The 11042-nt window shown below is 42.7% G+C and overlaps 1 pseudogene; it reads right to left on the reverse strand.

Moving 5' to 3' along the window:
- Positions 1–210: 210 nt before the first annotated feature.
- Positions 211–1869, reverse strand: LOC102909892 (rano class II histocompatibility antigen, A beta chain pseudogene; annotated as a pseudogene).
- Between the last annotated feature and the right edge of the window lie 9173 nt (positions 1870–11042).

The following is an 11042-nucleotide window of genomic DNA, read 5'->3' on the forward strand; positions in this document are numbered from 1 at the left end:
CACACAGTCAGAGTCTCTGGAATCAGTCCAAGAGCAGAGCCAAAGGCAGAGTCCTGGGAAATTGGGAATCACTGAACTGGTGGGCGGGCGCACTGGTACCGTGCTAGACGCTGAATCAGTGAGGGATAGGCAGGCTGGCATAGATGGGCATTTAAGTCAGGGACAGGCAGGCCTTACAGTGCAGCAGCCATCTCATTCAAAACACTCCTGAATCACTGTAGGAGCCCTGCTGGAGGAGGCCCTCGAGGCCCTTTCTGACTCCTGTGAGGGATGAAAAGTCCCAGCCCAAGGAAGATCAGCCCCAACACGAAGCCTCCGATGCCACGCAGCATCTTGCTCTGGGCAGACTCGGACTGTGCACGCCACTCCACAGTGACAGGGCTCTGCAGGCTGGGGTGTTCCACATGGCAGGCATAGATGTCTCCTCGCTGAGGGGTCATCTCCAGCATGACCAGGACCTGGAAGGTCCAGTCCCCGTTCTTAATAAGCTCCGTGGACACGACCTGGCCATTCCGGAACCAGCGCATTTTGATCTGGCCTGGGTAGAAATCTATCACCGAGCAGACCAGCAGGTTGTGGTGGTTGAGGACCTCTGTCCTGGACAGGGAGATGGTTACCTTGGGTTGCTCGAGCCGCCGCAGGGAGGTGGGGGCCTCCGTCTCCTTGTAGTTGTGTCTGCACGCCGTGTCCACTGTGGCCCGCGTCTGCTCCATGAAGTCCTCCAGGCTGTTCCAGTACTTCAGCCCACGGCTGCCCCAGCTCGGTCACCACGCGGTGCTTGCCCACGTTGCTGTCATAGCGCATGAACTCCTCCTGGTTGTAGAAGTATCTGGTCACCAGCCGCATGTGCTGCGTCCTGTTGATGGAGTAGCCGTAGGGCTTGAACTGGTACATGAAATCCCCTGCGGACAGAGGGGGTCAGCATGGGGCGGCGCTGGGCAGCAGAGACCCCCCGGAGCCCGCGGTCTGACCCCGCGCCAGCGCTTCAGGCTTCCCTTTTTGTTGTTTTTAAGGCTTAGGAAAAACATTATGCTTATTATCCGGTTGACTGGTCAACATATGGATCAAGTATTTTGTAGAATGTTCCTCAGTTTCTAGTATTCCGATGTTCACATGACTATATTGGAGTTGTTGGCTTATGAAGAAAGCCACAAAGGTACTTTCAGGTGTGTATTCAACTACCATGACTAACCTTGTGAGATCTGATTGACTCCAAGGCCTGTGATCTTTAAAGGCTGGTTGTGGTGAATTCAAGACCAGCTTGGTTTACACAATGAGTTCAGGACAGACAGGACTTCATGGGCAGGCCCTATCTCATAAAAACAAAACCCCAAAAATCTAAAACTGAGCTAACCAATCAACCAACCAACTCCCATCTATTCAATTCCCCACCTTTCAGTTTTAGAATAGTTCCAAGAATAATCCAGGGAGCACTGGTGTATCCAGCTTTCTGACTGCTCAAATCCCATCTGACTGTGGTCCCAAACTATGAGATTGTCAACACTGCTATTAACTCATCCCTGGACTTTGCTAATTTTTCAACAGGGTTCCCACCTTTCTCACCTTGGGAACCAATTCAAGAGAGCCCAGTTGACTTAGTAGGGCTTACCATTTTAACTACTCTTGGTTTGTTCCATAGAACAGCTTCTACACCAATAAAACAGTGTCAGACGTGGGTGACAGGGATTTTTAAGGTTAAGTCTCTTTCATTTAAAATAACTTTCAGATATGTGTTGTGGTACCTGATGTAAACACTTGGATTTGGCAACAACTTCCATGGTATCTTTTTAGTTCTCCCTTTAAAAAAAATTCCAAATAGTTACAGCAGAGTGAAAAATTACTTAGTAGTTTGAAGTCATTGATGTCCATTCTCCTTTCCATTGTCATCCCATTGTCATCCTGTCCTGGGGACTTCTCTCTCTCTCTCTCTCTCTCTCTCTCTCTCTCTCTCTCTCTCTCTCTCTCAGAGATTTATTTATTATGTATACAGCGTGTATGACTGCAGGCCAGAAGAGGTTATTACAGATGGTTTTGAGCCACCATGTGGATGCTGGGAATTGAACTCAGGACCTCTGGAAGAGCAGTCAGTGCTCTTAACCTCTGAGCCATCTCTCCAGACCCCAGGACTTCTTTCTTTAGTGTTCACCATTGCTGTTGCCACCACTTTAGTCCATCTGGGAAAATATTATTTCATATTTGGAATATTAGAAAAAGCAAGATTTTCCATATGGTTAGACTCCGTTAGCTACAAACACTCTACTATTGGGCTGATATTTAAAATTCATTAGTTTCATCATTCTATCCTTTTGCTCGGAAATTGTCGGGCTCTGCTCTGTAATTCCAGGGGGCGTCAAACTCCAAAACACTACACATGCCTTCTCTATCTTCTTTCTGCTCTTCTACACGAACAAACTTCTTATGGCTTCCCAACATGAACCCTTTCTCCTAATGAGTTCCATTCTTCAGCGTCCAACTGACATACCGCACCGATACAAAGCTCAGTGTTATGCTAACAACCGTATTTGGAGTATGTTTTGTTCCCTAGTTTCTGTGCTTTCTCATTTCAGGCTTTGTCCATAGTTTGTAGAATAGCTCAAGGCTTATCTGATGATTCCCTAGAGTCCATAAAGAGCATTTACTTCTAGTAATTCAGATGTCCAATGTTTGCCCCGCAATGCATTCAAGTGAAAAGAAGAGTCCACTTTGTGGTCTTAATTATGCTCCCTCATGTGTCTTCTCATTTTGTTATTCCCACCACGAGACTGACCCCTTGACAAGCTACACTCTTTGTATAGGCAAAGTCCTCTCCCCTTGCACTCCCTGGGTACAGTGAAACAATTGCAGAGTTTCAAAAGACATTTCTATGTAACAAGAAAGAACAAAAGAAAATAAACACCAAGTTTCAGGAAGCCACGAACAACCCAGTTTATATAATACAAGTAACATCCATCTTCAGGCGTCCCATCAGTCAGGGTTAGGATCCGATGTGTTGGCTTCCAACTCAAAGAATAGCATAAAAATCTATGAATTTATCCATCCTTGTAAAGAAGACTATAGATCAATCAATAGAGGATGAAAACACTGGTTTTTCTTCTATATGACCCCTAGCAGAGGGCCTGTTATTCCTATCAGGTGAGAATAAGACCACTACCATGATTTTTGAGCCAAATTTGAATCAAATTTTATTAAATACTGGTCAGGTCCATGGATACTGGCCAGGTCCATTCCTGGGACCCCCGGAGTACAGCACTGAATTTCATCTGTCAGGGCCTTATAAAGGCAAAACTCACAAGGCTATATACTTCCTGACTTTGTCCAATCAAAGGCAAGCACACATCTTGACGTACTTCCTGCCTACACACCTCCTGCCTATGTATGATCAAGCACCTCCTGTGCCATTGGGGCAATCAAACTCGTTTATAGAAGTGAAAACTTGGGTTTGTTTTCTTACATTAACAGCAGCCCCCAGCATTCTAGGAAGTCATCTGTCCTCGGTCAGGTGATTATAGGTAAGAGGCATTTTTGTTTTGTAGATCTCTTAGCATAGTAATTTAAACTTAACATGTAACTTCAGCCACCACAGGGCAAAATCCCCAAGGTATTTTCAGGATATAATATGACTGCTATGGTTCCAGCTATCACATACACATTCCAGGAATGAAGAAGGAGGAGGAGGAGGAGGAGGAGGAGGAGGAGGAGGAGGAGGAGGAGGAGGAGGAGGAGGGGCCAAAAGGCCTTAGCAACTGTAGGCATTTCCTGAACAACGTTCACTTCATTTGATTAGTCATATTTAGTATCAAGGGGGCATGCCAGTAAAGTTTGTAAGCAGAGTATATTGTTGCCCTGAAAAAGTGAGATTGTCTCCTAGAAATGACAAGGAAGCTACATACATGATATAGTAACAATATGGCTGCCTAAATAAGACCTGAACAATGATGTCACCAGCATAGAAGGTGGGAATCTCATGGTGTCCTAGTCCTACACAATGAACTATAAGCAATTATTGACTGGAGAGAGAGAGAGAGAGAGAGAGAGAGAGAGAGAGAGAGAGAGAATGAGAATTAGCCTTTTCCTGGGATGAGCCCCCTAATTGGTTATTCAATACTCAGAGAGGAAAAATTAGTCTTTGCCAGGGATGAGCCCCCTAATTGGTTATTCAATACTGAGAGAGGGAAAATTACTCTTTGCCAGGGATGAGGCTCCTAATTGGTTATTTAATACTACGTAGTGAGTCCTGAAATCATATGGATATAAGCAATACCAAACAGACTCAGCAGGTTGTGTTCATGTACTTATGTGTTCATATATATCTAACAATAATAATCAAAGGAAAAGAAGCTATGAATTTGAGAGGGAGTAAGGGGGAGCATGGGGAAGTGTCAGAAGGAGGGCACATGGGAGGAAATGGAGGAATGGAAGGGAAAGGGGGAAATGATGTGACTGTTTTTAATTAATTAAAAAAAGGAAAAGTGGGATTCTGTTCAGCAAGTATAAAGGGGAGAACAAGTATTGACTGAATGTACAACTAGCCATTTCTAATATCTCTGACTGTGTCTATAGATGCCTTCCTCAGTAGATGTCTCCAGCTCTAAAACTCTGGTTCAACCTAAAACACCCATTGTCTTTGTGTTTTGAGGTTTTTTTATTTTATTTTATTTTTTATTTTGCCAGTAGCTATGTGGCTACATCACCTTAGAAACCACTCCCTTGGTGGCTCCCTCTTTACACTGTGTGTTGTCTCGAAATAGGAAGGCCAAGTGTTTGTCTGGGATTGTCACAGCTGTTTTCAGTTATTGGCTTAGCACTCAGGCAGTATCACTGGTGACTTTCTGTAGGTTGATTAATTACTTGTTCTGTTGTGACAAAATACCGACAAAAGCGACTCAAGGAATGAAGGAAGAGTTTATTCTGACTTACAGTTCCACGGGGAGTACAGTCAACCATAGCAGGAGATGTATGGGGGCTGGAGGAGGCAGTGGCTAGTCCCACGGTGTCCACAGTTGGAAAGAAGAGAGTGAAGGATGCTGGTACTAAGCTAGCTCTCTCTTTTACATGCAATTGGGACCCCAGCCCATGGAATGGTGTCAACTACATTTAGGATTGATCTTCCTACAGTGATTAACCTAATATAGATAACACTTGACGGACACACCCAGAGGCCTATTTCCATGGTAATTCTAGGTCCTATCAAGTTAATAAGATTTACCATCACAGTGGGACTGGCCATTCAGTGCAGGGGGCCGTGGAACTGTCCTCCATGGTATACTGTTATGTTAGTGTTCTCCACGGCATCTTGTTGCTGACACCTTTCCATTTTGGGTCATGTGATGTGTTGTGGCCAATGAGACATTAGCTAGTGTCATGCCAGAGGCTTGAGAAGCACTTGTGCACTCTAAGTGGCCTTGCTGAGTGGCGGCACCGCTCTGTAAGAAACCCAGGGTAACGGGATGGAGCAGCTGCCTGTCTGAGAGCTGGAACTGTTCGGTTGCTTCTCCTAGCAGCTTCCAGGCAGTTCAATGAGGCTCTCTTTGACTTCAGCCACCTTTAGCAATCTTAGAGGAGACTCCAGAAGAAATGGACCGCTGAACTTCTCCGCTGAAGTCACGTAAATAGATATAATTGATTATTGCTGTTTTAAGACGCTAAATGTTGAGGCGGTTTGTTATGCATAAAAAGAAAATGGAGACACCTTGGCTATTGCTCAGAGAAGTTATGGTTTGGACTAGGTTATGGGCTAGTCATATATATGCCTGAGTACAAACTGTGGTTTGAAATACAGACAGTTGCCACTCTGTAGCGCTGCTTCTGTACCTGTGGGTTCAACCAACTACAGATAAATATATACAGGAAAATACTGCATCCAGGTTGAACATGCACATGCTTTTTCCTTGTCATTATCTCCTAAACATTGCATCAGAACACTATTTGCACAGCGTTTACATTTTCATATGCTACAAGTAATCAGGGGATGATTTAAAGTGTATAGATGTGTGGGTCAGATGACAGCATTAAACCACTCTCTATGGCATTTGAGAAGTCCCAGGACCCTTCACTGTGGGCACAGAGGGACCATTGTACTCAACAGTCAGCTTTTGGTTTGGGTCACTCATCATTCATTTCTTCATTTTTTTTTCCTTTGTAACTACTTAGGGCAATCAATTATTTAATTACTGTATGGAATTCCTTTGGCTCCAGTTTTTGAACAGAAAGAGGAAGTTGACCTAATTCAAAACAATTAAAGGTCAGGGCCAGGACTCAGGTTCAGATTCTCCTTTCATTGAAGCTTCAGTGGTGTAGTCAGATAGCATGTGGTGCTTACACAAAGTCTCTTTTCAGAATACAGACGCTGGAGTTCGGAAGGATCTCAGGAGAATGGTTCCTTCCTTATCTTTGATACCAGGGACACCCTCAAATCAGAGAGACCCTGAATTCAACATGCAGCAAATGGTCATGTAGAGCTTGGGATGTGCCAACTGATGTGCCTGTCTTCAGAGTAATCTGTCTATGCTCAGCAAAATAAAAACAGATGTCCCTAAAGCAAGCAGCCACTTTCTGATTGGAACTAAGGCCTACTCACCAGGAGGGAGTTCATATTTAGGACCATAAACCTGGTTAAAAGTCGATGAGGTCATAGAGCCTAGTGAGGAGGCTACAGCTGTTGCTTTGTTAAATGGACATGTTGCATCCATCAAATTGCCTTCTAAACAATTATGTTAATTCCAGTGGATGGATGGGATTGTCAGTTTTGGTAAGAGAAGTTTCTTTTTCCAGTTGGCAGAAGTAACTGCTGAGACCCACATCTGGTCCTAAGAATAAATGGCGGTTGAATACTTAGTCACAAATGAGGCATCCATCTTGTCTCTTCAAGGCCCAGGGAATATTTGGAAGAGAAGATGGAAACAATGCAAAGAGCCAAAGGATGGAGTAGACTGTTGTGCAGCTCTGTCTTCTGTGTCAAGCGGCCTCTGCGCTCTTGACTTCACAGTGGCTGTGATGACCTGTACAAGATTAGGCCCTTCAACACCCCATCATAGAGTTGGGAGAGGCTTTGAGACTCCATCCTTCCCCGAGGATTTATAGGCAGTTAACACTAGGCAGGGGGAGTAAGAGATGTTTCTTTTTAGTGGTGTAGCTACTGGTAAGGTGTCCATGCTCTCTGGTAAATAATCTCTACTGTACTTCTGTAATTAACCCTAATAAAACTCACAGGCTCATCAAAAAAAAATAGACATGAAAATAGAAGGGGGATAAGTTGGCAAAAAAGGGGATTTGCAGGAGTGGGAGGGAGACAAGAGACGGTAAGTGGAGCATGGGGGTGGTGGTGGTAGTGGTGATGGTGATGACGGTGGTGGTGATGGTGGTGGTGGTGGTGGTGATGGTGGTGGTGGTGGTGGTAATGGTGGTGGTGGTGGTGGTGATGGTGGTGGTGGTGGTGGTGGTGATGGTGGTGGTGGTTATGGTGATGATGATGGTGGTGGTGGTGATGGTGGTGGTAGTGGTGATGGTGGTGGTACACCTTTGTTCCAGAAAAATGTTCCTATAAGTCCATAAAGGAGTTCAAGGAAGTCTTCATCAGGGCAGTTTCTGGTAGCCTAAAATTACTGCAGGTGTCAGCTACTGGAGAATGTATGAGTAACCTGTGGTAGAATATTATGTATTTTGTAAAAGATGTAGATTTTACATTGAACATTAGTGTGAAAATAAGAAATACTACAGTATAATTTCCACATCAGAATGACGAGTGCACAAGAAGCACACCCTCTCAAGAATATTGATTTATTTGTAACACATATTAAACATATTTAAAAGGGGAAGGGATATGAAGAGAACGTAGAACAATGAAGGAAAGAAGTCAAAATAAGGAATGAACCTTGAACTGTGGAAATAGAGTATGTTGGTAATTGGGGTTGTGATTGATTAAAAAGTTTGTAGCTGAAACTCAAGAAGAACCCCAAAGAGTTCTCGAGGGCATGAATGGTTGGTGAACTATTTGCCATTGGAGGTAATTTGTACACTTGCATTCACTTGATCCTGAGTAACTTCCCAAGCAGAGGATCATTTACATGTCAGATTTCAAGATAACTAATAGTGTGCAAAGCAACAGGATTCATGTTCAATGGAACAGAAAGCGTGACAACTGGGTGAAGCAATCCTCTCCACTAACTCGAGGGTGAAATTCGATGTCACAACATGATTACCAAAAATATGAGAGGGCAAATGTCAAGAATTTTCCTGATGTTTTCCTCATGGCATTCTCTTCTATTTTAGTTTCGTGTATCAGCTATCCATGTTTTAATCCCGAGTGGAATGGACTTGCTGGAAAGAAATAAAAAAATCTGAGAATGTTTACACATTATAGTAACAGATATTTTCCATATCATCCTTAATTCCTGGTCAGAGCATGATAAAAGATAGTGCATAGATGAAAAAATATGCTGACTAACTTTTCTCATTAGTGAAGAGGGATCAAGAACTAAATCTGAATGATGAGGTGCTGGTAGCTCAATGTACTAAAACCACTTGAAGCTGACATTTAGGATCTTTGACCTCTTATGTCATTTGCACTGTCTGAAATGCAACAGGGCACCGTTGAAAACTATGATTTGGGGATTCTATGTAATTTGTGTTATATGAGTTAATTCTCTCCAAATTATCTTCTTTTCTTTAATTGCTGCATCGTTTCTTTCCAAAATCTTCTGTGTAGTTGTCTTTACCTGTAGCTGAAAGTTTTTCTGTCTCCTGCCCAGCTGGTGGTCCGGACAAATCTCTCCCATTTGTGTCCCTCAAGTAAACACACAAAGGCTTATATTAATTAAAACTGCTCAGCCATTAGCTCAGGCTTCCTACTGACTAGCTTTTATACTTAACCTCAGCCCATTTCTATTAATCTATATGTCGCCACACATGTTCTGTGGCTTTACCTGTGTGTCATACATGCTACTCCCTGGACAGCAGGCTGGAGACTCCTGACTCAGCCTTCCTCTTCCCAGAATTCTCCTTGTCTGCTTATCCCACCTATATTTCCTGTCCTGGCTACTGGCCAATCAGCGTTTTATTAAACCAGTGTACAAAAGCATTATCCCACAGCATTTGCCTTCTTCAGACTTATCATCGTTAAAATGGAAATTTAAGTGGCTCAAAATTGTTCTTGAGTGGGGCAAGGTGCAGGATTGAAGAAAGAAAATTCCTATCCCTATGGAATTTATATTTTATTGGCTTAATTCTGGAGTTTTGAGTATAAAATATTTAATATTATGATACAATAGTATCAGAAAAATGATTTTTTTTTTTTTTTGGTTTTTCGAGACAGGGTTTCTCTGTGTAGCTTTGCGCCTTTTCCTGGAACTCACTTGGTGGCCCAGGCTGGCCTCGAACTCACAGAGATCCGCTTGCTTCCCGAATGCAGGGATTAAAGGCGTGCGCCGCCGCCGCCGCCGCCGCCGCCGCCGCCGCCGCCGCCGCCGCCGCCGCCGCCGCCGCCGCCGCCACCACCACCACCACCCGGCGAAAAATGATTTTTATACGGTACTTTTGAAACTTGGTAAATGTTTGTCCTGATACTGGTAATCTGAACCCTAGGGTATTTGACTGTTGTGACATGTCTGCCTATAGCACAGGTTTAAATATAACAGGTCAAATTATATCTCTAAGGAAAAGAAAAGATATCTGGAATAATAGAGTAAAGCTGTAGAATGCTAATGTTTTTGACATTCATTATTATTAATTTTTTAAGAATAATTTCTTTATTTTTTGAAATTGTAGTATAATTATATCATTTCTTCTCTTTGCTTTCCTTCTTCCAACCTCTCCCAACTCTCCCCCTTGCTCTCTCTCAAATTCATGGTCTCTTTTTCTTCAGCCAGTTTTTACACACACACACACACACACACACACACACACACACACACACACACACACACACACGCCCTCCACTCAGTCTGTATAATGTTACTTGTATGTATGCACATTGTTCCAGGGCCGATTACTTGGTATAGGCTAGCAAGTTGGAGGAATTTTCCCTGGGAAAGACTGTTTCTCCTGCTCTCAGCGTTCTTGAGTTATCTGGAGTTCTTTGTCCAGGGTTCTTTGCATTTTAATGGGCTGAGGTTTTCTGTGATGTTCTCCATCTGTTCCAAATAGAAGTTTCTTTGATGAGGGGTGAGGATTTTAATTGTCTGTGGGAATAAGGATAAATATTTAAAATGTAGTTAAAGATTATGCCGGCTCAGTAAAGTGGTGACTGTAGGTTCTCTTCCAAGTTCTGAGTTCTCTAGCCTTGGGTAGTTGGCTAAGCTTCCATTATCAGACATGATCTTATTTTTGCTAAGTGGGTGGGCCTTAAGTCCAACTAGAAAGCTGTTGGTTGCTGCCAAGATGTGAGTGCCACTATTGCATCCTTAGGGTTATTGTGCTGTGCTGGTAATTGTTGTGGTTCATACATGTCTTTATTTTTTAAATCATTTTTTTTGGAGAATTTTCATACATGAGTATTGTATTTACATCAATACCAATACCCATCCAATTCCACCCATGTCCCCTCCCACTTCTTAATTATTGACCTTATCTTCTTTAATTATTATTATTACACACACACACACACACACACACACACACACACACTTTATTCAGCAGGTTTATTTAGTAATATATATATATATATATATATATATATATATATATATATATATATATATATATGTTTTGGGTTGACCAATTGAGATTAGGTCACCTATCCGGGATCTCATCTCTGGAGAAGACTGAGTCTCCTTCTCTGAGAAGCCATTAATTGTTTATAGATCTTCACCTAGGGGTGGATCCATGTGAAATTTACACCATGCATATTGACATTTTTTTTTTACATCCTTTAGATGTTTGAAAGGTGTATCTTTCATTGAACAAGAGCAAAATGTTTGATGCCCTAAATTTTTATAGTTTGGGCATTTAGTACATTGAGATACATTCTAATCTTTTCTCATTATTGTTACTTAAAAATTTAAATACATTAATCTATTTTATTTGTGTGTGTGTGTGTGTGTGTGTGT

This window comes from Peromyscus maniculatus, chromosome 15 (genome assembly GCF_049852395.1).
Source record: "Peromyscus maniculatus bairdii isolate BWxNUB_F1_BW_parent chromosome 15, HU_Pman_BW_mat_3.1, whole genome shotgun sequence".
Classification (NCBI taxonomy): domain Eukaryota; kingdom Metazoa; phylum Chordata; class Mammalia; order Rodentia; family Cricetidae; genus Peromyscus; species Peromyscus maniculatus.